Genomic DNA, 27,536 nt, shown 5'->3' with positions numbered 1-27,536 from the left:
ACAGTCTCTCTCTCAAAAAAAAAAAAAAAATCAAGTGTTTAAGACTAAGTACAAATGATGAATTTCTCATTGCTTGGCACTGCATACTCCATCTTTGATAGATTTTTTTAAATAACAAGATGATAATATTAAGAAAAAAATGTTGAGAGGTTATTTTCTTATTTTCAAGGAACTGTTGCTGCATTAGTGTCCATGTTTTTAAGATGATTGCAATCAGCCAGGGCCACCCATGCCTGGGGGTACACTGGCAGCCAGGTGAGCACAACCACAGGCAGCAGCAGGAGTAGAGGACAGCTACTTGTGGGGTGAGGGCTGGACCAGGACACCAGCAGGTCCCTCCCAGCCACCTTCCCGTAGTGCCTGCAGCAACTGGGTGGGACCAAGCAGTGAGCTCTCCCCTCGCCTGTCACTGCCAGCTCCACACTAGTCCAGAGCCTCGGAAAAGGCCTGAGCATCCTTTTCATCCCCCACAGTGATTTAGGAAAAAGCTGAAGGAGCTCTTGCTTCAAGCAAGAGCTGAACCCCCACTTCATGCAGCTAGAGCACAGGCAGGATAAACACGGGGAGCCTGTGGCTACTTCCCACAGCACACACAGGTTTACCTTTTAAATAAGTTGAAAAGAAAACCACAATTTTGAAAGTCTCCAGCAGTCTAAAACTTCCACGTAGGATGCCTTTAAATACCAGCAAAAAGGTTTCAAAGCAGTAGATGAAGGAGATGAGCCTGCAACAGGGAGGAAGAGGAGGGCTTGCATAGGAAGAGAGGAGAAAGCAAGATGGGAGATGCCTCGTGGGCTGCAGTCAACGTTGGATGTGCGAGCAGACCTTCCAGAGCCTGTCCAAACCTAATCCGAACTTCAAACCTTTTGAAATATTATTATTACTGAAGGAGTCTGGCAAAAACTCACCTCAGTGATTTAGAGGAGTCTGAATTCAATAAAATTAGCATTTAAATGAACCCAATTAAGAAATGCTTTAAACTGAGCATGCAAGAGGGGAGTATGGGCGACTTGTCTATTAGAAAGCTGTGGAGTGCTAATGCATGAAGAGACAAGCCCTTATGGGGCTCTACAGAGAGAGAAGAAAACACCAGGCTCTGTGGGTTGAATGCACCGCCCATTAGCATACATAGATGTGTTTTACGTTTTATTGACACTGAAAAAATATTTTGCCTTGTTAAAAGAAGTAGAAATTGATTGCAAAGGATGACAAAAAGATATTAATTTCTGCCTGCTCTATATTTATCTGAATGCTCAAAAAAGGCAAGTCAGATTATTTTACTAAAGGTACACCATAAACATAAACGTCTGCCACGTCACAGCATGTATTGAAGCATCTTCTACATACTCAGCTTCCAAAGCATGGAGCAGCCCAAATGCAAGAACAGGAAATCCAAACAGACTCCATTTATTTTACTGGTATTTTAATGCATTTTTTTCCTAATGAATGCATCTGTTTTGGATGATAAATTGTCCATTAGAGAAAGCTCAAGTTTTTTTTTTGTTGTTGTTGTTTTTTATTATTATTATTTTGTGTGTGCGCGTGCCGTTTTGATTACATTGCTGTTAACAGTGTTGCATTTACTATTTTAATTTTATCATTGTTTCTGCCATCAGCTATTCAGTACAGAGAAAAAAAAAAACTTGCTAGAGTGAGCTTATAATCACAAGTATTTTAATTTATTAAATAAATGACCTAATTGCTTGCCTGAGATCTATTTTTCTTCTTTCTCTTGACCCTATTGAGACTTAATCAGTTTCTTGGTGCTAATTAGGTGTCAGCATTAGTAGCCTGCTAATACATAAGAGATAATGACACCATTGTGCAAGACACAGTGTCCAACACATGACCCTGTTTCCTTAAATTATACCCTAAGGATTCATCGGGAAGCCTAAACACTTCATAGTTTTGCAGCAGCAGCTCCTTCTGGACATGGACAGTGGTACAGATCTGACACAGAAGCGGAGAATTAGACACAAAATGCAGCTTTTCACCGTGCAGCACTTCAACTGGAATTACGGCTGCTACACTCTTGTCCCACTTTGTGGATTCATTATGCAGCATTTGCTTAGTGTAAAAACAAGGACACAAAGAAGGCTTAAATAACAATTCAGTATTTGTCATGTAGACTAGCAAGCTGGTGGCAGGGAACTGCAACGCAACACCTTCCTCAGACACCTCCCTGACCCCATCTGCACACTGCGGTGTGCTGCCGGAACAGCACGTCGCATTTTGTGCCCACGTGTGTTCGCAGGGCTGGGAGACACCCGGAGCAAACCTGGAGCTGCAGCAAGGCCATGGCTGCAGATACCATCAGCTGTGGGCTGGCAGTGCCCCGCAATCACAAGCAAAGCGTCCTCCCCAGGGCACTCAGGACAGAAGGGGCACAGAGGCAAGAAAAACAGCGGCAGCGAGGAGCACATGCAGCAGCACAGGGATGAGCAGCTGGTGAGAGCGCTGGGGTGGCCAGCACGCAGACAAGCAGCCGCTCGAGCTACTTGCTGCCAGAAAAAGTGCAGAGCAGCTTTGTTTTCTGTAGAACGTAACACAGGCCACATTCAGCAGCACAATGGGCCAGGGCAAGGCACGCATGACAACCAGGCCTTCTGTAGAAGATGCTGAAAGAAAAAGCAATCTCAAGAAATTTTGGAGAGCCTCTATTGCAGGTCTTCTCCACAAAACTACATCTGGGGCTTGCAGCCCAGTCCAAGAGGGCAAACCCCTGCCAGCAGGAGCCTGCTATGCTCTGAAACATCCTCCAGCATTCAACACCTCAGTTATTTAAACAAGCTCCTGCACTGATCTCAAGTAGCCTCTCAACAACTGCGGGGGAACAAGAACTTCTGCATCAAAACATCTACAGATCTTAGTCCCTACTGAGACCGCCTATCCCTGTCCCTCTACCACAGCACTCAGATTCATGGTACAAAGGAACAGCTCTTAATCCAGTCCTTTGGCATCAGAAAAAAAAGAAAGACAAGAAAAAAAAAAAAGGAAAAAAAAATCTCAATTGGTAACGTTTTTGCATTACAGTAGGGACTCAAACTTTTTGCTATTAATTCAGTGAATATGCCAGCAGAAATACCTGGCAGTACAGAAATGCTGATCAGAGCTGGGGTTCTCAGTTTCTCTGGATCAACACAAGCTCTTGAAGTGCTAAGCACTTCACAAAAAAAAAAAAAAAAAAGGAAAAAGTTACCTGTCATCTGACAGTTTTATGATGGCAAAATCTTCTAGAGTTGAGTTGACCTTAAAACATAAATGTGGAAAAATGTGGAAAGCACTGTAGGGGATATGCAGTGAAATTGTGAGCTTTTCATGATTGTTCGCTCTCAAAACACTGTGACCAGTTATACACCTGAAAGTCACTAAATGCATTTGCTGGTTGATATTTTTTAAGTGCTGTTATGTCTGAGAGGTGTTAATGGTTCATCCATTAGTTGTGACCCAGACTTCACAACTTCACCTTGACTTCATTAGAGCAATTGTGTGGGTTAATGCACTCTACTTTTATCTGGCAGTTAAACCTCCCAGGTTCATTTGTATCAAAGCTGCTGTACAAACGAAGGGTCTCCTTTGAAGGGCCCTAGCCCTGCAGAAGGATCTTTGAGCTGGGGACAGTTCCTAAGGGGAAGGAGAGATTAAGAAGGGAAACCTTGTTTGGGGTTCAAAAAGCAACAGAAGCTCCAGCGAGGAAGAGCACCTGGAAGTGGTCACATGTCAGAGAAGAGCAATGATGCTTTACCAGTGTTTCTGCAAGTGGCCTTTGGACAAGTTGTTGTTTGTGAAATGCAGACAAATCTAACAAAACTCTCCTGCAGTGGAGAAGAAGGTACAGTGTCAGCTTCAGTGCAGAAGCGCAACAAGAATCTGGAATTTATGGGACAAAATAACTGAAGCCTCCATGCACCACACAGTAGACAGCTTTCGAAATGCCAAGTTAACGGCACGTAAAGCACGAGGTTGGCTAACCCACCTGCTAGCTCCGCAAGAACCTACATGCACTGATTCCCATGACCTAGGAGAAAATGCTGTACAAATCAGAGCATGGGCCCAGGGATGCAGTGATGAGCTCATCTACCTTGTAAGGTGAGCACCCAGAAAGAGATAGAAAAGAAAAGAACTGGGCTGCCTGGCTTACCTGGGGGCATCTGCAGAGTCTCTGCTGACGCACAGCATCTCAGAAACACCCTTACTACATCAAACTCTCCACAGTAGTGGAAAAAAGAAATGTGTTGTTAATGACGGATATTTAACTTCATTGTTAGTCATGTTAAACATATCCAAATCATAGCACCCAGCTCCATATCATCTTTCATGGGCAGTATGCTAACCGAGAAGGAAGCAGCAATCCAGCCCTTCACAACAGATCCACATTCCCAATGAGCTTTAAGCGTGTGTTCAGGCACATATCCCAGAGACACCCAAACGAGGCCAAACAGGGAAAGAGAAAGAGGAAGACTCTTGGGGTGGTGGTGTTGTTTTTAAAACTCTGAACATATGAAAATGTGGACACAATTTCAATTTGTAGTAGCTCCTGGGGAAATGCACGTGAGATTCTCCATGTGAGAGAAAGCACTTTTATGAAGAAATATTGCACTGTTGAACTCACTGTCCCCAAGTGGACAACATGGAGCTCCATTTCCTGCATTTAAGCAAAAGAGAATTATCACAACACTATAGCCCAAGAGTAAATCCAGCAATTATAGAAGTTGAAGCATATCCCCAGATTTGTACTCAGCTCCCTAGAGGCAGCAGGCTGAGCAGCACGTCCCATAGGCACATGTTGGGGATAGGTATGTGACTACAGTTGTGCAGTAAAGTGGGGTATGAAAGGGGGCTGTGCTTCACTCTTCAGTGTGGGCTTTCCACTTGGCTCTCATCATATGCACACACATCAAGAGAGTATGTGAATATAACCAGACCACGTTTTATTACTAAAGTATACAAGAGACTCTGGTATACACATTGCACCAGTGTAAATATTTATACCACTTGCAGGACAATTTAATAATGACCTTAATTTCACTTGCAAGCCTAGAACTGTGAGGACAAGAGTTAAATCATGGCTTAAAGATAAACAGCTCTCCATGAAGCACAAGAACACCACTTATAAGAAGTGAGCTGTATCAACAATTTTGGGGTTAATGAAAGGCTGCTCCCCTGAAGGACCCACATCCATGGTAAATTGAGGCAGGTACTGTGGCTGTCGTGTTCTCAGGGAAGCTTTCTGCGAGCCCTGGTCTGATGGTGCAGGTCTCCTAAGCTGCCCCCCAGCAGCCTTGCCCACATTAGACCAATGCTGCTGCAGAATGCCTAGAGAGGGATTTCCTGTAGCAAATTGGGGGAGAAGGTATTACACCTAAAATGATGTTACTGTTCAGGGAAAAAGTTTATAATTGCACATGGAAACTTGCTGCTTAATATTGCTGGAAAGATGTCCAACATGCAGTATTACCCCTGAGTACCTCAAAGTATTCAGGACCACGCGTAGCTCTGCTATGAATTATTCTCTGTAAATATCTGCTATATTTAACCAAAAGGAAAACCTGAAATGGTAAAAAAAGAGCACCAGACAACATTTCCCATGGCTTCTGGCAAATATAAGAAACAAAAATAAAAATAATAAATAACCCAGAATCAAATAATAATAGAATGCTAATTAACAAGCTCTTATATTTATTTACTGAATAGATGATAAGTTAACAAATATATGTTTGACCTTTTTAGTCATATTTCTAGCCAGGAAAGTCATGGCTATTAACTGTTACCAGGGTGCCATGGGATTCATGTTCAGAGGCTTCCTTTTCACTTTGTTGTTGTAGCCTCTCATCTTTTACTGACATTACACACCACTCATCACGATCAGTGTCAGAAGCCATAACAGCATCTGTTGCAGTGGCAGCTTCTGCTGGATGAAGAGTCTCCCTCTTTACCTTAAAGAATGTCAATCATTTTTCATTTTCAGCATTCAGACTTGCTCATCAGTTAGTAACAACACTTCCAGCTACACCAAACGTGATTTTTGAATAAACACCGGACTGAGATCATTGGAAATGATTGACAGCATATAAACCACGCTTTTTCAGAAACCAGTAAGAAAGGGAAAAAAAATAAGAAAATCTTTCCCTACTTCTAGCGTTTCACTGTCATTTGAAACAGCTTCTACCTGAGGGGGTGGGGGACAAAAAACTTGATTTGTGACATGTGAAGGCCTCGCAGGTGGCTTTCTGCAAGGTACCTCGCAGAGTCCCCTGCCTCCTTCCTGCTAGGAGCCGCACTGGAGAGAGAAGGGGAGGCGTCAGCAGTTACTTAATGATCTTCATTTTCCTTAATTATCCGGCACCTAAGTACCCGGTTAAGTTAGTCCCCATGGAATAGCTGATATTCATTATTCTTAGCATAACTATCCTCTCACGAGCTTTTTTTGTTCATTCTCTGGGAAGTGGTTCCAAGCACACCAGATGGAGACGGGCCTATGCCACCTGCAGGTGCCCATGCCACACCAAAAGGCCGCCCCGGCCCAGCCTGCCAGGCAGTGACAAGCAGGGACCCAGGGAGCCTTCCCTCTGTGGGGAGGGTGCCTGTTACCCTGCACAGGAGGCTGGTGCTGTGCCCTGCCTTGCAGATCTGCCTGCTGCTGCCATGAGCCCGCAGGCAGGGGCAGCAGCTGGGACTATTTTTACCCCCCAGTCCCCAGGTGTGAAGGCACAGCACCGCCGTGACGGTGCCAGCTCCTGCTGCAGCCTAGGCCTCAGCCACACACCCGAGCTCGCCATCTCCCTCACCCGAGGAGGATGTGTCTCGAGAGGAGCGTATGAACGTATGAATCACGGCTTGGAAAATGAAATTGCAGAGAGTTAAACAAGGCAGAAAACTGAAGGCATTTACACTTCCCTGCCTCTTGCACCTGAACATTTAACTCAAAATCTTATCATTGTTTTTCAAGGTTTTCCTTCAATTTTGCTGCGATCTCAAGGTTTGCTTGTAAGACAAATGTAGTTTCCAAAAGTTGTACTCAAATTGCAGAGGCTTCATACTTTCTCTTTTGCTCTTTTAGGGATTACTCAGTCACTTCATCAGCAAGTGCCTTCTACTCCCGTTAATTAGCAGCTCATTGTACGGTCAGTTGCTGCGGCAGCAGGAGCGTCTTGCTTAGGGCTGCGTGCGAGTCCAAGAGGGGAGAGATGCCTGACAGCCCTACAGGAGCTAAGCGTTTCAGGAAGAAGCTTCTTATGTGGTGGCATTTGTTTTCTTTAATACAACGTAAATACGAAGAAGCTGAGGCCAAGAAGCACTCGGCATGTGTGAAGCTGCAGAGGATCTGGGTAACAGGAGCCTGCCTGATACCCCACACATCACCACACAATCCCACTGCCAGCGGGCCTCAGCATCAGCTAAAGACCTCACTGAAGTTGCACACGGGAAGTTCTCAGACAAATCAGACTGACTGACTAATGTAGCAAAACAGGATCAGAATTTCATTGTCTCCCCCCACCCTGTAAGTGTACTTTATGATAGCATTTCCTGTAATATCCTTCTCCCCCCCAAGCTTCCTGTGCCCTTTGTTTGTAATGCTCAGGTTAGGTGTTTTTTTGTTGTTTGTTTGTTCCTTTCTATTAGCAGTGAGCTCGACACAAATACTGAAAAATTCACTATTAAGTCTTATCTTATAAAAAAATATATTTTTTCCTGATATTGTAAAAAGATGTAGTCTTCTATCAAGATAGAAAAAGTCAAGAAGTCTCTAGAAACCATCTCTTAGATCATACTCTACAAACAAAGCTCACATCTCCTTCCTTTGCAAACAACAGCAGGACATTAGCTTACCAACCAGCCCCACTGAAGTTACTCAGACCTGCGGGGGCTCCTTATAAATTCTACCCAAGATTGAACAAGATACCTCAATATACAGAGCATAGATGCACCCCATGCTCCCAGACAGGCTTAGATGGCAATGCTTGTTAAGGGTGGATGTTTCTCATCAAAAAGATACTTTTCTGTTTCAACAGAAGCTTTTGAAAAGAATAAAGAAATAAATCTCCATAAAACTTTTCATTTATTAGGAGACTTCTTAAACTTTGCTTTGATAAGCACACGCACAGCAAATTACAGTACTTGTACTCTTGAAAAGTGACAATATTAGCCCATAATACATGTACTTACTCCAGCAGCATACATAGATGTTTTTCCCTCAACTCAGGAGCAGGTAGTTGAATTACAAACTCACATGTTCAAAAAAGTAAATCAAAGACTTTTCTTCACCACCAGAGATTCCTGCTCACCTCCCCATGTAACAATGGGGGACAAAAGCAAAGGGAGGGGCTGGAGGTTATTAGCTCATCTATTGCAGGTGAGCATAGTCTGTGTAGTTGCTCTTTCTACACAGCTAGTTTGTGAAAACTCTTCTTTCTCTCAGTTTTCGTTTTAACAGGGCTTCCAGTACTTACTGAGGGATTGATTGCATCCATTGCTTCGACAGTCATAGTAATCTTTATTACATTCAACCTCCCAATAGCTCTTGGAAGGTCTATGGCCTGGAGCCAAGGGTAGGAGTAGAGTCCCAGTTGAAATTCCACTCCTGTGGTTTACAAAAAGTCACAGCGTTAACACAATAGGGAGAATTTAAATCCATAAGATGGATCAAAAAAGCTCCATGTCAAAGTCAGCAGATGCCATATAACTCATTACTGCTTCTTGTGAATGCCGTTTCCAGAAAATTCTACTACAGAAAAGGCTCAGGCTTCCTCAGACTGAAGTTGAAGTCATGCTAAAATGCCAGGCTGGTTTTGCCGATCTGCAGATTCAGTGGGTGTTCTCTGTTTTTTAAAGAAGGCCCCCATTTTAAAATGCTCCTGCTTTTGAGTGGCAACTGGATAGTCTCTAAAAGACTCTGGATGTCAGATGCAGGGCAGTCTGAAATCTGTACAGTTTATTAAAGTGGACAGAAATTGCAAATTACCACTTTTTTGTTGCTAATTGGAAGGAGAATTTGGATACTAAGGCCTCTGTTCAGCGCTGTGACCCTAGCTCAGAGTGCTTGGCCCTTTACATCAGTGACACTGGGTTATATTTGCTATTGATCTTTTTTAAGCTTTTGAAAATCTGTATGCAAATGCTTATTTTTTCTTACAAAAGGTACCAAGGAACAAACTAACCCTCTGCAGCTTTTCTGCAAAAGTCATCCAGTCTGACAACTGTAAGTTTTCATGGTTTGTTTGCCATGCCTAATGCTCAGCGTTCTTGTCTGAGCTCATGACTGAGTGTACAAATGTGGTGAACATCCCTGTTCCCTAAAGTTTAGCACAGCAATTTTGAAAATGATTGTATGAAGAAGGGCTGCTTATAGTGTACAAATGATAAGACTAGGGCTGATAGACACAAGGCCAGCAGAGAGCAACTGTTGTTATTACAACCTGCTATTTGTCGAATCTCTTAACTAAGCAATTTTCAGAAATATGAAAAATAACATTGCTCAAAAAAGTGATACAGAAAATGATAAAAGCATTCAAATGTGAGTTAATCTTAAAATAAAAATGGAAAGCAAAATCAGTACCAGCCTAAAATGACAATTTATTTTGTGAACAAAGAAAAGGATAGGTTAAGTCAATTCTATTTTGCTTTTTAAAATATTTTCTTTCTTTTTGCCAATATACTGCTTTTGCATAAGTTCAAAGTTCTGGGATAACATCTCCAGAAACAGGATTCAAATGTTGCTTCATGAGGGTTTTCCTTTGTTTATTTTCTATGTATGTTTTTTTAATATTGTAAAGTATAAAGTATTTTAGGATAGATTAGACTGCCATCAGAAAAACATATTCAAAGCAGAAATTAAAATTGACAATATTAGTCATTTTCAGTGAAAGAGCTTTCCAGGTCAAGGATTAGTTGCCAAAGAAACATTAGCTGAAGATGCAGCATTATAAATGGCCTTCTCTCAGCCACTTGTACCAGTGGTCGAATAATTCATTTCTTAGTAAGAAATATGATGGTCTATTAGCAGAAAGAAAGATTAGGTGCACATTAATCAAACATTTCAGAGACGTATAAACATGCATATAGCAACCAGGAATATCCCATTATCCTATTCCAGAAGATATATGTAATCAATATTTCAAATATATCTAGTTAGTTTCGTATCATTGAGTTTTAAGTATTTCCTCTCTGTAAAATAGGCAGGGTTTTCAAAGGCAGCATCACTAATTTCCTGAAGTTCTGTGCTATCCAAATGGACCAGGCCAAAGGAAAAAAAAAATCTACCAACATCTGAAGTCAAAAAGATTGGCCAACTAGTAATATCGGAGTTCTGTTCAAAATGCATTGACTTGAAATACTGCTGGTTCTTGACTTTTTTCCAGCTGAGGATAGCTTACAAAGCATTCACTTCCTGCCCTCAGCCTCCCTGCCCCTTCCAAAAAAAAAATACAAAATAAATTAAAAAAAGCCAACCAACTAACAATGGAAAAGTGTGAAAATATATTTGGTGGAAATCAGTCTGAGGCAGTAATTTGTTGTTTGTACTGTTTGGAAACAGAAGGAGGCATTTGCAAACATCATCTCACTGCTGTTTGCATCAAGTAAATATGTTTTCACTTGATATTCATTTGCTGGCTTCCAAAAAGAGCTCTTGGGACATGGAAAGCCCTTGGGCCCATGGCAACATTTACCTGGTACTCTGCCGACAGCCCGTGTTGTTATTTTATACTTGCAGGAAGAAGAGTGGTTTAAGGTTTAAGGACTAGCTCATCTGTGGATATCAATCAGTAGAACCCAGTGAGCTCAGAGCTTCAGAAAAAGCTCGGAGCTTCACACTCTTCAGAAAAATAAGCCATTTTTCATAGCTCAAAACTCAAATATTCATTTTGTACAAAACCTCACATCACAGTGCATCTTTCAAGGGTAGTACCAGCAGTATGTAATGGGGAAAAAAATGTCTGTTTCAAAGCCAATACCCCCAGACCATTTCTTATAGCCAACAGCTGTGAATTTCAAGAAAAATCTCTTAGTGTCGAATTGTCTCACCAGGGTCAAAGGACTGTTATTTAGCTATTTACTAGGATACTTGGAATCAGCATTTTCATAGTTGTGAAAAATTGTGTGTGAAAAAATCCAGACATTTCATGTTGTGGTCTACAAAGCTCAGAGCATGCAGCGTTTCTTTCATTAATTCTGTATATTGCCTCAGGCTTACACAACGTGTGCTTCAACACCTTTAATATGGTGGCTCGGTGTCAAGGAGTACGTTTCTGAGTTCAGTCTGCGAAACGTCTGTAGGCATTCGTATTGGACTTATAATATATGTAGAAGTATTGCTGGAAGTTGGCTTCATCCCAGGCTTGGGGGTTTTGACTTCACTCCACACAGCTGTAGCAGGGACACAGGGATGAGTCACGTATTTTCCCTGAAGCAAATGTAGATTCCTCTTGACAGCACTGCTAGATGTTTCTCAGCTCAGATTTTACCAAGGGGCAGCTTGTATTTGCACAGAAATAGAAAAAGAAAGAAAGAAAAAAAGAGAAGCATCTACTTTAAAAGCAGTGAAGTTGTTGTAGGTCCTGTACAGAGGGTGGCATAAGCACCAGGACCTTCCTGTCTTTTCTGGCAGAGATGGGACCCTTTGCTGGTGTGTGCTCACCCAAACAAGCCTGCAGGACCTGTCACAGGGCTTCAAAACACGGCAGGGCAAAATGCAGAGAGTGCTTTTTTCATGCACACTTTCAAGCTCTTAAGACTCCATGCAACGTCTGTGAGAGAGGACAGCAGCACTGAGAGGCAGCGACCACAGATTGACAGAGAAAAGGAGACTTTCTGCAAAGTCTTCCAGAAAAAAAAAAAATCATCAGGACTTCTGTTAGGACTCAGAGGAGGAATATATGTGAAAACCTTCTTTGGACCTTCAGGGAGGACAACCAGGAGGAGCAGGCAGTCCAACTAATACGTTTGGATTCAGCAACAAAAAAAACTTGGATTTAGCAACAAAAAATACTTTTGGATTCAGCAACAAAACCAACTGAATGAGGGACACTGGCTCACTTTAGCTTGAAAACCAGGCAAAAGTTCAAAAAGAATATGAAAATATTTCTAAAACAGTTAGAAAAAATATAGCAGCTATGGTTCATACCTGCAGAACTGCGTCAAGCAGCACACTCACCTGGCAGCAGTGATTCAGCAAACTGTTTTTTGGTTTGTTTTTTAACTAAGCAGTATGAGAGCTAAATCAAAAAATGAAAGATGAACATAATGCTTGCTCTTGAACTGAGATGTTCCCATCTAATGTGCCAGCCCTCTTGCTCTGTTTGCCCACTGCCCCGTCAGCTTATCTGCACTGCTCTCATCAGCCATCGCCGGGGAGTGCGGTGCTCCTGGGCATGGGCACAGCTCCGGCCAGGCTGGGGGGACACCGCTCCTCGGATGGCCACAAGGCTGGTGCCACGCGTGGCTCTGCCTTGCTGAACTACACCACGCAAAGAAAAGATGGTTAGATGGATGTAGGAGCGTGGGGCCAGCCACGTGCTGCTCGGATGTGGCCCCGGGAGGCAGGGGACAGCAGGAAGCACTGGCAGCCTCCTTGCACAGTGGGAGCGAGCCCAGCCCAGGAGTAGATGGCCTCAGGCTGTGTGCAAGGAGCTTCTGCTTCAGCATGCACGTTGGAAGCAAAATATGTAAAAGCAAGGGACTTATGAGTCTCCTTTTAATGGTTAATATACACACAGAGGCACCCAGACGCCGTGCTTGCAGTGACACCCTGGACAGCTCTTTCCCACAGCTCTATGAAGAGCCGCCCTCGGCTCCTCCCTGCGGTCACAGCACCGACAGCTGCTGCTGCCTCTGCGGCTGCAGGGAGGGAACACCAGTGGCAGGCGTTACTGGGCGCCTCTTGGAGGGGAAACCAACATCGCACGTGCAAGGCTCCAACTGCACGCCTTTATCCAAAAGCGAGACTCCCTGCTCCCTTACGCCTTGCGTCTGTACACCCACAAGACAAGGGGAAGCTGCTGTATATTGCCCCTGGTGGCGCAATAACAAGTTTAGCAGGGTAACATTGTGTACTCGGTATGTACAGGAGGGGTTTTTGGTCTGGTGTACCGAAGAACACTTACCTGACTTCTGCAGAACAGGTAATCTTGTGGGATCAAAGGAGATTTTTGGTCCTTGCAGGTGCAAGGAGTTAATGGATGCTGTATTTCGCCTGCGGATGATCTTTACTGCTCACATTAGCTCTGAAAGGGCCAATAAACAAGACAGAATAATGTGAGACTTTTCAGTTGCTAAGGCAATGAATTAATCAGCATGTATGTGTTCAGCATATTCACATGATCCTGCCAAGGCCTACAGTTCTAGGTGTCCTGCTATATTTTTGCCAGCATGAGAAGGGAGCAGAGGAATTGGCAGAGAATTAAGTGTCAGTTAGGGCTGTAATAAAAATTTTGGAAGGAGAAACCAGCACCTACTGCATACACTACGTTCATGCATTATGTGATGTTATAACATGCCAGCGAAACGTGGCTCTTTGCCACCATTCTGTGTAACGGCTTCATTTAGCCTAATTATTGAGTATAAAATCCTCTTGTCCAGTAAGAGCTGATTTCTCCTCCCAGAGTTGTGAATCCAGCCTTAACTGTATTCAGTGCATTTGATCAGATTTACAGACCCAGAACCAACTCTGCAGCTGACAAGACATTGCTTCACTTAAATCATTAAATTTCTGTCTATCTCAGGAGCTGGGTTCTTTAAAACCTTCTTCAAGTAAGATGCAAACCAGCCAAGCAGCACCAACTTCATTACCAAACCCAGGAGCATCAGTGCATGCTCGGGAGGGTTGAGGCTAGCACAACATAGCTGATGTGCATAGATGAGCCCATGGTTTGTAAATGTTTTTTGATGCTGATCAGGCAGTCTGACTTAATGACTGTAAATTAAATACTGTGATGGCTGCTGACACATGCGATTAGTTAAAAAATAAAAATAAAAAACATTAAAAAAAAAGGAAGACAAAGAAAGTTGAGTTGTTTTAGTTTGGAAGATCAGATGAAATGTTTGGGTTCTTTGTTGCATTCCTTTTTACCTACATAAATACCAGAGATTAGGTCTTTCCTACCATCCTTTACCACATGTCAGCAGCTAGCCAAAAAGTCCTGTCCCTGTCACTTTCCTCAGAGCTGTGGTCACGGAACACCTTTTGTTTCATAAAGAAGCTTACCTGCTCTACTACCTGAAATGCATGGTAAACATCCAACAAGGTTTAGCCCGATCTGAAACAAAAAGGAGCCTGTAAGAAGGAAATCTATGGTCTGACCTGCAACGTTGTGCTGGGAAAGAGCTGTACAATCTACTGTCTTAAGCACGCAGCAGGTTATTGTCATATCTGGAGCTCTGAGCCTGGTCCTTACCCCAATTCCAATCTGGCTTTGTGTGAATGTAAATCTCCTTATCTGTAAAGTGAAGATAATGCTCCTACAGCACAGTGCACAGTGTAGGAGAATTAAATGGATAAAGTTTATAAAGTGTTTTATATGTCAGACAAAGTACATATAAAACCTAAACATCCTTACAGAAAGCCGTGATAGCTGAGTATCGGAAAACTAATAGGGAGAAAGGCATTACAAACCTGGCAGGGAGAACAGGTCTGGTCCTGAACACTAGCGCTTGTGCAAAATCGATTTAACTCCAGAGGAGAACAGCCCTAGGCGGGAGGTGCAGGCACCAGGGAAGGGTGGGTGCAGGAAGCAAAGGCTCCCGGGCAGATCATTCTCATCCCTGCATCTCCCATCCAGGAGCAGGTTCGCAGAAGAAGACCATGTGCCTGGGGAATCTAATTAAAAGCCATGTGCAGTTCATTAGCCAGGCTGGCACAGCGTGCAGGTCTGGTCTGCCATTGCAGTCGCAGCTGGGTGCTGGAGGCACGGAGGCAGCCGGAGCAGCCCTGCCTGCCCCGTGCACCCAGGGGCCCACAGCTGCAGCCCTGCCACCCCACCAGGGCTCCAGGAACATGCTGACAGGAAGCAGGGGGATGATTTAGATAAAGCATTAAATACCAAAGCCATTTGAAGCTCCCAGTTGTTGGCTGAAAGCAGAGCAGTAGTGGAGCATACGCCTATGCCGCATGGATAGCTGAAGCTGTAGCTCTCTCTACAGGCTTCACAGACAGTCGCTGCACAGGCGGAGGCAGCACTGCAAAAGCAGAAAGCCTGTCCCAAACCATAACTGGACAGTCTTCTCTCGGGAATCCTGATCTTCACCTGTCCAGGAGAAAGCCTGGCCTTGCTCTCAGCATGCACTAAAAAGCCTTGGTTAGGAGAGATTCTCAGCGTAACAATGAAGTGCTGCATTTTTATCTTGCCATTGTGGTGAACAGCTGAGTGATCAAACGGAGAGCAGGGAAAAAATAATGAGGAGAAAGAAATGCATCAGTGGCTGCTGCCTGCCTAGGCACTCACGGCAGCGGGAGGCTGCCCCGCGCTGAGCGCCCGCTGCGCTTGTGTGGGGAGCGCCAGAAGAGCAGAGCCTGCTGCTCCCACCATGCGCAGCCAGCGGGCCTGGGGACGGCCAAGTCCTTGTGTGTCCACGTGTGAGGATGTTGCAGGGAGTCAGGAGGAATGGAGGGCTTGTCCCCCTGTGCAGCGCTCCAGCAGGGCAGGAGCTGCGGTGGGGGGCATCACGTGCGGCCGCTCCATGATGCGGGCAGCAGTGCCTGCTCAGGATGGGGTATCACTGACGGGGCTAATCGGCACCAGCACATCAGCTCGGCACCCACCAGAGCTCGGGGCAGTTCTGGCCAGGCCCCGGGTGCCACCACTGTGCCTGTAGCCGTCCCACAGCCACCCAGCCACCAGGCTGTCCTGGAGGGGGACAGGAGCTGGGGCTCCCGCAGCCTCGGCTGGAGCAGGAAATTCAGCTGTGAAGTCCGGATTCCAGACTTGAAAGAAAGTGCTCCATCTCACAGAGCATGAGGACACAGAGGGGAAGACAATTAACTTAAAGCTTCGTTACAGTACATGAAGCTATAGGTTGCAGCCTGTGCAGACGAGAAGATGGCCCGGGAGCTCTGCTGTGCGGGGCGGGGTGGGAGCCCCGTGCTGTGCCTGCGCAGGGCCGTGCTGCCTCGCAGGAAGGCTGCGGGCGCGGGGCTGCAGAAGACCATCGCTGTGGGGCAATGCAGGGCACGGGGTGGAGGCAACCGCTCCAGCTGACCCTCTGCCACCACCTGTCACACTGGTGGGACAGCCTTCGGAGGGGACAGGGTAGAAGAGGCCACAGCATCAACGCAGCTGGGAGCAAGGAGAGGGGCAAGGGCAAATCCAGATTCAGTCTCAATCGTTAGTTAACGTTATCACAATAGGGTGTTCTGGTCTGGTCTGGGGGGGTTTCTTGGCTTGTTTGTTAGGTTGGTTGGGTGGGGGGGGGTTGTTTGTTGTTGTTTTTGTTTTCCTATTCCTAATAAATACTCAAGCTGTTAACAATGTAATTTGATGATGCCTTCAGGTTATCTCATTGTAATGGATTTATTGGGAGTATAACCCACATATTTAGAGCTAAGGTGGACAAATATTTTATTTTCTTTTTTATTGCCCTATTATTTATAAAGTTCTCTGTGAATCCTGTAAATACATTTTTTTCATCTCCCTTCAGAGTTTGTCTTTCTCTTTGGCAAACATTGATTTTTTTTGTGTTTTTTCCAGTGAACCTTGAAATTAAAATGTCTTTTTTTGTTTAATTTCTTTTTTGTACACCGGACTCATTGTCAGCACAGCAAGAGCAAGGTGCTTTGTTAGATTACTGCTGCTTCAAAGCTACTGAAGGGAAGAGTTGACCACATTTTCTCACATATATGTAGTTCCTTCATAAGTTGCAATTATTCTCTTTAAAACACAAAGCCAAACCTAAGTTCTCAGCATTTTAATGAAGCATTTTTAATTTTTAGTATTGCAGAATCAATTTTAAGCAAATTATAGCAGTTTTAAGAATTGTAGAATTCTTTGTCCTTTGAGTGGACAAATCATTTGTTCAGAGATGGAGATGTACAAAAATAGCAAGGATTGCAGGCAGGAGGAATATCTTTTATTAGACCAGCTGATATAGTTGGAGGGAAAAAAAAAAGCTTTCAGACACACAAACCCCTTGGAAGCATTTCTGTTTTTTTCTACTATGTCAATTGTTCTAATAAAAAATATTACCTCTCCCCTCAAACCTTGCACCCTTCTACCACAGCAGCTACAGCAACACTATTTCTAGCAGAAAAAATAATTGTTTTTGTATAGCAAAGAAATTATATTGCCATTTTCCCATGTGTTTTTCATCAAAACTAGTCTGTTCCCTTTCTTACAGTAGAGAATTTTTGAAGTATTTTTAGAAAAGAATCATTTTTATGATAATTACTTCGTCACTGCAATTTTATCTGCTATTGCAGAAGTCTCTATTACATAGTCTTGACTAAGAATGTTTTTTTCTTTTGCTAAGTAGCCAGAGCACTGTAGGTTATGAAATTGAAGCTTAAATTATAGTAGGCTAAAGTGGCTGGACCCAGGAACACAGATACATTTGTATCCTTGGTTGGCTTGATTTGCCATCAGAAAGTTAGGAAATTCTGTCATCTTCAAAATATTCAGCTAAAATGACATCCCCAATAAATTAAAAGGGTTTGCTTTAGCTTTGTGACCCAGGGACCATTATGCTAAGCAAGTACAACCATCTATGTTCAAAGGCTAAAGAGCAGGTAGTAAGTGTTTAAAGCAGCAAGAGTCGTGCTTAAAAAAAAAAAAAAAAAAAAAAAAAAAAAAGAAAGAAAAGTCTTTAAAAATGGATTGTTCTAGGCTATAATAAACTATGAATTGTAAAAGGTTAATTGACAAAATGATACTCGTCTAATGCCATCTCTGTAATAGCAGTCATTGCTGAATCCATAATTCAGGGGTCTTGCTATATTGACGATTACATTTCCTCAAAAAGACTCCAGTTATTTCCTCAGTCTGTTTAACCTATGGTAATTAATTATAGATTTACAAGTGGTACACAGTCAGATACAGGTATCTGTAACCACTGTGCTACTGGCAAAAAAGGAAAGTGCCTGTCTGCAGACGGTGGTGGCCCAGGTATCAGCATGAAGATTCATGCCGTGAGCTGACCTTTGCCTCCATCGCCGTCCGAATCAAAGAGACAGTGCAGGTTATGGTAATCAGCCTCGTTTCACGTCTGGCATTCAAGGAAGGGCAGCTTTGCCTCAAGGTTGCTGCACTTAGGTTCAAATCCCATTTTTGCAGAACCTCTGACCTGCAAATCTGATCTATTTTCCCCCAAACTGTATTTCTTATTCAATGAGATACAATATGCTAGCAGTGAACAAACTGACAACATTTTAAGAATAGTAATAAAAATTCAGTCAAATCTCTTCCATGTATCGCATTCTCAGAGATCCACAGATACCCTTTTCATGATATAAAGATTCCTTTTTATTTAAATTTTTCTAAATGTATCACGCCAAATTAGAGCTATTTGTTTTGGTTGTTTGTTTTTTAAAAAAGCAACAGTTCCCCAACAGGCTGACAAATGAAGGCACTGGTATTGCTGCTTTGCAGAAAGGATTTGCCAAGCACTGGCTAAGTAAGCGGCTTTTGTGAGCAGAATGAAGTGAAGCACGTTCACTTCTATCCTCGTATGCTACAGTTTGTACCCCCCAAAAAATGGCACAGACTTGATAAGAAGGGGCTATTCTAATGTCTCCTTAATTACAATTTCTTTCCCTTTTTTTTTTTTTCAGTGCAAACTTATCAGCAATAACAAAAGATGTTTAAGAAACAAACCTTGTCAAAATAAATGAATTAAGAGCATTCATCCTTTTCCGGAGTGTGAAGAAGTTTGTAAGGTGATAATGAATTCTGTAATGCATTAGCCACACTTCTTAAAATGTGTGTACCACTTCCTCTCTAACTTGCTAAAGTTTTGTCATTCTTGCTGAATCTCCAGTTATGGGCACAAATTAACAAGATTTGATTGTAATTGGACTTCAAGTAATTCAACTATTATTCTGCCAAAGGCAGGATGCTTTCTCCGTGCAGAAGCCTGTTAAAGCTGCATGAAATCCATATGAAATCCATAGGCTTACTACCACTGGGCTTTGCTACATTACTTGGCAGAGGCTCGTGCTGGAGAATGTGCAGAGCATCTTCTGCTTGCCAGGATTCTGCTACGGCTCAGGCAGCCCCCACGAGCCTGTCCCAGAAGCTTTTGTGCTATGCTGCCTGTGACGACTCCACACAACTGAATCCAACTGCAGTGTTTTTACCAAGTCCACCCATACAACCACTGATTTAGTCCTTTGATGGTCAGGCACCAGCACAACCTCGCCGTCACTGAAGAAGCCCAGCCCTGCAGCTGACTGACTTCATTTTCAAAAATATCTCAATATTTGCTTTGTGATCCACTTCGCATTCATGATTTTGTCCTTTCACCATTGAAGGAACAGAGTCCCACAGTACACACAACAGATAAGTGGCATTTCTGCTTCCCCTCCAAAAAGCACTTACGGGACAGACTGCAGACCTTAAGCTGCTCCCCTATCTTCCTGTTTCACGACTTTTCCTGTAGAACATCTCTTCTGTGCAATTCACTGCCAGTCTGGTGTCCTGCTCTATCTTGTCATATCCTTCTTCGCTTGAGAGCTCCGGTGAGGTCAGTCCCGGTGGCTGAGTGCACACGTTTGAGATGCTCTGGAAACCAAGGAGTGTTTGCCGTGTTTACTGAGGTATATGTGAATACAGCAAACCCAACCAAATTTTTAAGAAGCTTAGCTGTTTACAATCCAGCTCACACAGGGCTGTGGATATCTTCAATCTGTCTATTTTCAGATTCTCACAGAAACTCTCCCCCCTGCTGTTTAGAAACAGAGATAGGCACAAGGAAGTCAATACCACTAGCAGTCCAAACTAAGATTCGAAGGGTCAGAAATGTGAATTAGCAGGGAAACAAAGGCTTTGGGATTTAGGAGAGATGTATCTGAGGTGAAGGACAAAAAGGGTTGGGCAGATTTCCAGGGAAACGATGAGGCGCAACAGGCCAGGACATTACCCCTGCCCCAGTCTCCCAGCGCTCCCTGGCAAAATGAAGGGAATACAGTGTGCTCAGGGAGAGTTTTTCTTAAAGCAAGACAACCCTGTTGTCGCTGAAGTATGTCTGCTCTGCGGTGCAGTGTAGAGAGACTCAGGCTACCTGAAAATAAGGGAAACCTGGAACTCCAGCCTGGATGGCCCCTTCCCAGCCCCGCAAAGCTATTGCTGGTACCCTACCACAGCGTGCGACGCAGACATATCCCATGCCTGTTGTAAGAGCAAAGCATGCAGCAGCAAGGAGATGTGCTGTCTGCAGTTACGGGAGATGGTAGAAAGCATGGAGCTGTGGAGAGGCTGAAATAACTAAGCAACTCTGGGAGCTGCTAACTTACACTGCAGCCATTTCCAACGCCGCAGCCGCCAAATTCAAGGAAGTGCAAAAGCAAATTCACACCAGTTTTATTCATTCACTGGGGAGCAGGACCAACATCTAAGCCCCAAACTTATGATTAAAACATGTTTTAAGAGTGGCAAATAGACTCGAACATTTGTGCCCAGAAACCAGTATGCTGTTTGAATACCGATCTCTGCCGGAGATCCAATTCACCGTTGGAAGAGTTATTCATGAATGTTGAAAACAATTCCAGCACTGAACCAGCCCAATCTGGGATAATATTTCCTATTAGATATCTCACTGAACCTGCCAGACTTGCAGTAAAGCACATAGGAACTCTTAGTTAATAAGGCAAAAGGCATTTCTTACATGTAGGATGTGCCATACCTGTTGACTGGCAAACTGCACAATGTTCCTGGTGCCTGGGGGACGCAGCATCTCTCCGGCGCAGGAGCCGCTCCTCTGCTGTGTGGCAGGTGCTGCTGGCAAAGACACCGGGGTGTCCCGCGGGTGCACGAGCACAGCTTTCCTATCCTCCACCTTATCACTGCCGATGTGCTCCCCTGGCACTGCGAGCATCTCAGCAATGTTGTCACTCACTCTAGGAATAAAGTACGTCTTCTCACTCACACTTGGAATAAAATACGTCATTCTTCACCACCAACAGTTGTTCCCATCCTACCGTGACACTCAGTGGTAATTACAGCAGTAAGTGTTTGGAGGTTAAGTTGTACTTTCTAAACACCTGGTATTTATAGCGGTAGAACTGTTTATGAATTGTCACATTCACCTAAAATGATTCATGGTTATAATTGGAGAAGACCTTCAACAGGAAAAATTAGGCCATATTGACCCACATAAACAAATTCAGTAAGCCACAAGAAGCTGCTGTAATCTATTTAAACAATACTTTGGCAGCATATCACATTACTAGTTTACTGACTGTTCAGTTAGCACAACGTAGGGTCCATTTTCCATCAATATATATAAAATGTTTCAGTGAAATAAACAAGTGATTTTGTTTGCTGGAGTAAAGCCGGCATGTGCTGCTACTGTGGTTCACATGCCAACATTAAAAATACATTATTTTTAGTATGAATTAGGTGAACACTCAAACATCTCTGAAATTCTGCAGTTCACAGAGGAAAACTCTTGTCTACATAAATTACAAACAAATGTGAAGTCTGGTATTCAACTTACCTGAAAAACAGGCCACAAGAAAATAATCCTCTCTTGCATGTTATTTAAAAACTGTATATACGGACTATAGGAAGAACTAACACTATTTCCACTAGTGATGTGCATGTGCATGTAATTTAATATCACCAGTGAAAACTAGTAGTTGAACCAGCTGGGATGAACTCCAAGCACTGTCCATTTTTTTCAAATTTTGGACACAAAAACCAGGAGCTAAAGAGAGCTCTTTCAGCATCTCTGCACCCATGTATTCTGGAGGAAAGGATGGAAAACCAACACTGTGTGTAGGGAAAGAAAAAGAGCAGAGAGAAAACCAATGTTCCCACACTACCATACTATCAAATGCTCATGAATGGATCCATTTCTCCACCCAGTCTTAAAGAAAAGAGCTGTGCATATAAAGAGGCATATTGCAAAGAGTCACAATATACCCCAAATTTCACGCCTCTTCACCTAGTCTTTCTCTGCGTAATGCTGTTCCTGGGATCTCACACCTCATCCACTCCTCTGCTCAAAACAAGGTCATAAATGCACTGACCTTGTATCCCGCAAAACCAGAAACATCCCATAGCCTGGTGTTGAATTTTTTCCCTTGAAATCTTTAGACTAGGGGAGAGCATTGAGAGCACACGAATCCTGCTGACCTTTAGAGAAACTTCTCCCAAATCGCTGCGTCTTGCACTGAAAACAGTAATTTCTCCTCTCTGATTTATGCTTCCTGTTGCAGGCACAGCAGAGGCATCCTAGGTTACTGAAGAAAGGACAAGCCTGAGGAGCCCAATAAACTTTCAAGATACGGCATCCATGGACCAGGGCTCCTGCCCTGAGCCCAGCAGCAGGATCCACAGCATGCCAGCACCTTTGCGTCCTGTTGGAAAGCAAAGGGAACAGTTAGCCAGCCTTGTTGTGCATATATCTCTTACTCTCAATTTACACCTCCGTGAAAGGAAAGCTAACGGGCTTACAAAGGGGTCCCATGTTACTGTTTTCCCAGTAGCCTGGGGAGCAGTGTGGTTTGGATTTAGGGACCCCAGCGCTGTGTGGAACTGGACGTAAAAGCAGGCAGCCAGAGGAGCAGGAGAGGGATGAAGTGTAAGCCTGGAGAGAGCAGAGGGAAAGGAACAAGGTGACCGACCCGGACACCAGCAAGCAGGCCATCTGCTCCAAGCAGCCCCACAACTGCTCCCCTTCTCGCGGGCATGCAGATGGGTTATGGCTTCTGCATCAGGGCTGCTCCTCAAGGGGCCTCTACAGGCTGGGTTAATCTCACTAGTTCATCATACCTCCCTTTGCTACAGGACTCTGGTTTCCTAAACAGTCACCGGGACACAGCTTACTAGTAATACATCTACATAAAACAAAGTTCAGCACAGCATTCATTAACAACCACCATACCGGTCACATTGTAGGATTCAAATGCTGTGCGAGCTAAGGGCTATTTCCACAAAAGCCTTCAAGTTAGATACGTAATTTCTCATTAAAAAATTGCCGGTAGCCTCAGATCTCAACAACTCAGGAAGCCGATGGGGTGGACCAGAGCAGCAGTGCCCCGGTGCCTGGGGGTTGCCCTGCTGGGGCTCCGGGGCGCCCAGCTCAGCACAGCAGGGAGGTCTGCGCCGCGCTGCCCGACCCTGGGCTGCATGCCACGTAGATGCTGCCTTCACCGTGCCCACAGAGGGACGCGGCCACCCAGCCCAGTGCTCTAAGTGACATGGGGCTGAGGGTAAGCCAGATATTTCAATCCCAGCCCATCCCCGTTAAAAATAAATAAATAATAATAATAATAATAAAATCCTGTTCATGACTTTACATTCATAAATACTCTCACAATGTCAAGGGATGGGGGGTTTTCATCAATTCATTAGATCTGCTCCCATGAATTATTTATATGCAGTGCTAAAAACGGTTCTGAAACATTACAAGAATTCAATATCAGTTTTCACAGTGGGATTTCATCATTTTAGCACTGGAGCATAATAGCCTAATGCAATACTAATACGATATGGTGCTAATAGGGTACAATGAGAGTTCTCTCTAATATGCAAACATTTCCATGTTGCATTATTATTTCTTTTAAGTTAATATGATATGGTGATAATATGATGAAATGAATTAGTTTCATATCATTGTTTGCATGAGTTGCGCATATTAAAAGAATATTTTCCCCCCTCCCCTCGAATTCACTTGGAATGAGCTTGAAAATTTACCCTGTAGTTATTCTTATGCTAATGAGGCTGTTTAGTAGGAAACACTCCCGCTGTTGCTTAGCCAGCTGAAGAAAGAATAAGCGCGTGTCACCTCTTGCTGGAATAAGAATTTTCCTGGCCTGTTTTGAAAGCCTCTGTCCTAAACATGTTTGCTTTAACATTTCCCACTAGCTCATAGATTCATGGCATATTTATGATAGATTCCCCGGTCAATATTTTCCAGGAGCATTTCTCCATCAACAGGAACATCTTCCAGTTCAGCTGCTGCCTTGTGAAAGGAGCACATAGTCATGCACTGCCAGCCCCGATGAACACCGGTTGCGGACTTCACCAAAGACAGAGGTCCTGTGTTTCTCTGCTCCAGGGTCTGCAGTGTACTTGCTCCACCCAGAGGGCTGGGAAGAGCGAGATGGCAAACCCACACCCAAGCTCTGGGGTTACTCACCGTCCTCCTCCCTCCCTCTCTCCCTCTCCAGCACTGCGTGACCTGGCATTTTTCCAGTCCTGCTGTGCTTACACAATGCAAAAGGCCAAGCTGGTTTGAAGGTTTTGCTCTTTGCCTCCAAAAGCAGCATATCCAGCAGCCTTGGAAAGGAATCCTGTCTGTACTTTCTGGCAGAGAGCCCTGCTCCCTGGCACGTTGGGCAGACTTGAGGATCCCTTAATTCCTGCTGTGGTGGCCGGCCTACAAGGAGAGGATGCAGGGTTGTCCCAGACATCAGACAGACACTTTGGCATCCCATGCTGGACACGAGCTTCAGGGTTTGGAGTAGTCAAGTCCTGCCCTGACCTTCTGTGAGCATTTTCCTACTGCACTTAAACATAGAAACTGAAGTGGCTGTAATCGGGCTTCATTTGGCCCTTTTCTGAGGGACTCCCAGGGCTCACTACACTTGTTAATAAATTGGCACTGAGGTGTAGAGATTTCTATCCGGGGATGTTGTGGGATTCCCATAGAGGATGATTCAGGAGGACATCCATAACACCTAACGTTGGCAACTCTCTCACTGCACTCCCTATGGAGCGAGCAAGCATCCTGTATGGGGTGGCTGAGAGCAACAGCCTCATATGCCTGCACCCCCATTGCAACCTCATGCAGATCCAGATATCACCTTCAAATCCCAGCAAATCCAGCTTGACTGAATCTAAACTCATTTTATATGACCTTTAATTCACATGGAGTTACCCCAGAAAATTTTACATGCGGGGTTAACAGTACATGTACAATGCTGAAAACTTCCCCAAACGTTACAGCGGTTTAAAATGTCATAAATAAAAGAGTCCAAAGTTTTTTCATTATCAGATTTCCAAAGCTACTCTACATAATTCCCTGTATAATCCAATCTTAAACTCAGAAGACACTCATGCAGCTGACATTTCCTCTCTGTTTTGAATGGGGATTATTTTTTAAGAGGATACAGAACCTGGAAATATTTCAATAGGTCTGATATTTAAAGCATATTTAATGGCATTTATGTTTTAATCTTCTTATTGACTAAACTTTAAAGAGAGCTGCAAGTAATTCAACAGCGAAAAAAATAATTAGGCATTAGCTAATAACAAAACAGGCATAGGTAATGGGTCAGTTGATTCAGGAGCAGAATGAGAAAGGCAATGATTGTCAGGGCACCCCAGGGCACCATGCTTCCTATGATTGAGATTTGGAATAGGCAGTCGCATTGTTCACATCTTCCCGACACTTTGAAAGGTTTCTACAGCTTATGGACTTTGGCTTCACTGTTGGCAGCAGAGTGATCAGAAAGCAATGAGCCAAATTCACCAGATTCCTTTTAAATGAGCAGATTAAGGGAGGCGCTGCCAGGCAGAGAGCAGAGGCAGCTGAACAATTCTCATGACTTCCATTCTGTGCTTCCTAGCCTGAATGCAGCCTAGCACCGTCCAAGATCTCTCAGGGGATGACTACTCACGTTAAACAAATCTCACAGAAAATTATACAAAAAGGAACCCATAGTTTTTCTGAGCTCTGGAGTTTTAGAAACTGGTTTCAGCCATACCGATCCAACTCTTCTGCCTTAGTGCTGTTGAGAGGCAGGAGCTCAGCTGCTGTTGGGTATTTGAGTTACCGGGCTTCCCTGCTTGGCGGCAGGGCTGGTGCCCTGCTCCCTAAACTTTACATATACTCAGTTTTTGCTTCAGCCCTGAAAGAGCCTGCAGACAGTTCCCTGCTTGTTTTTCTCCTCACATGCTGCCTGCCCCCAAGAGCAAGGAGCTACTTTGTTAGAAGCAAATGTGTTAATTAGCAGTGAACCTGTTTAACCCACATGCTCTTTCACACAGCTTCATAATGAATCCCCAAAAAACCTCAGGTTCTAACACAACTACAATTTTCCTAGATTAGAGCAGATACTAGTTTTCTTGAAATTAGAGGCAACGCTCTAGCAAATGCCTCTTTCCAGTGGGAAGGACGCACTTCCCATGCCCTGGAGCCTGCTACAACTTCCCCACAAAGCACTGGGTGCACCCACATCTTCCCCAGCTTCTCTCAGAGAATCACAAACATCACAGTGATGTCTTCAGTTATGGAACCAGAGTGGTGTCTACAACCCCATGCAGGGCACGTGGTGTTGGCTGTGATGCTTGGCAAGACCCCTTGTAGGCACCAGCTTAAAGCTGTGGGCTCTGAGAACAGAAACGCTCCCGAACAGTCCTGTCGTGGTACTCGTATGTCAGGACTCAGGAGCCACTGCCCGAGGCGTAACCTCACACTGACCATCAAAAAGCACAAATCAAAAGAGATGCATTTTAAAAATTCAAATACATACTTATTTATACACCGATAAATTGATTTTGCAAACACTCTTCTGTGGGCAAGCCAAATTGACAAGATTACTTTCAGATGTCAGTGGGAACAAGGAGGTCTCACAGAACTTAAGCACAGTTAGCCTGGCCATTATTTTGCACTGAAAATCATTTCTTTGTGCTACCATTACCATTGCTTGGTTACTTGTAGAAAACAATTCCAACTATCAGGAAATAATTATGAACAAAGCCCAGTTAATTATACAAGACATCTCAGCTGCCCTAATTAAGGAGCAGTTCAATACCGTTCACTTTTTTTTTTCTTTTTTTTTAATTGTGAATAGATTTAGTAGAAGCCCGGCTGATAAACAAATAATGAGACTGGTGCTCCAGAAGGAATCTGATTAATAAAATTATTCACCAATCATTTATTTCCTCTGGTTTATATCATTCTTCCTTCTCCATTAGAACAGGAATAGAAGAATAGGAACTGTATTGACTGGTTTCAAAGACCATGGCCATTCCTGTCACAAACACCCCACCCTGGTCCTGAGCTTTAAGGCCTTGTTTATGCAACTGTGACAAAATCGGGCAACAATTCAGAGTCAAGAACGTAGCAAAACGTCCCATGAGGGAAGATTCCTTGACCCAGGGAGCCTTGCTGACGCTTGCTGCAGTTACCCACTATGCACACCTACAACATTTATGCACGCTTTTTGTGTCAAACCTGAGAAAATGGTCAGGGCAAACAAAGAGACCAGCTAGACCTCCAGTCCCTCACCATTTCCCAAGGAGAACTTAGGCAGAGCCCGTCGGCTCCCAGACACAGTGTCATGGGCCCAGAAGCAGGATCACAAAAAAAAGAAACCAAGACATTCAGCCATGGCTACTGAAATCAGCCCAGAGGACCCAGAGGGAGCGGTGCCTGCAGGGCGT

General features: G+C 44.0%; 1 long non-coding RNA gene across 1 annotated transcript; it reads right to left on the bottom strand.

Moving 5' to 3' along the window:
- Window positions 1-4,538: 4,538 nt before the first annotated feature.
- LOC118170966 lies at window positions 4,539-25,173 on the bottom strand. The gene is made up of 7 exons (XR_004752972.1): window positions 24,358-25,173; window positions 20,824-22,501; window positions 18,798-19,866; window positions 14,201-14,252; window positions 11,636-11,744; window positions 8,167-11,472; window positions 4,539-4,645 (listed from the first exon to the last, which is right to left on the bottom strand). It is a non-coding gene; the product is annotated as an uncharacterized LOC118170966 (long non-coding RNA).
- Window positions 25,174-27,536: the final 2,363 nt, after the last annotated feature.

The sequence above is a fragment of the Oxyura jamaicensis genome, chromosome 8 (genome assembly GCF_011077185.1).
Source record: "Oxyura jamaicensis isolate SHBP4307 breed ruddy duck chromosome 8, BPBGC_Ojam_1.0, whole genome shotgun sequence".
NCBI lineage: Eukaryota > Metazoa > Chordata > Aves > Anseriformes > Anatidae > Oxyura > Oxyura jamaicensis.
Note: the sequence above shows the minus strand (reverse complement) of the source record. Positions and strands in the feature narration are given on the sequence as shown.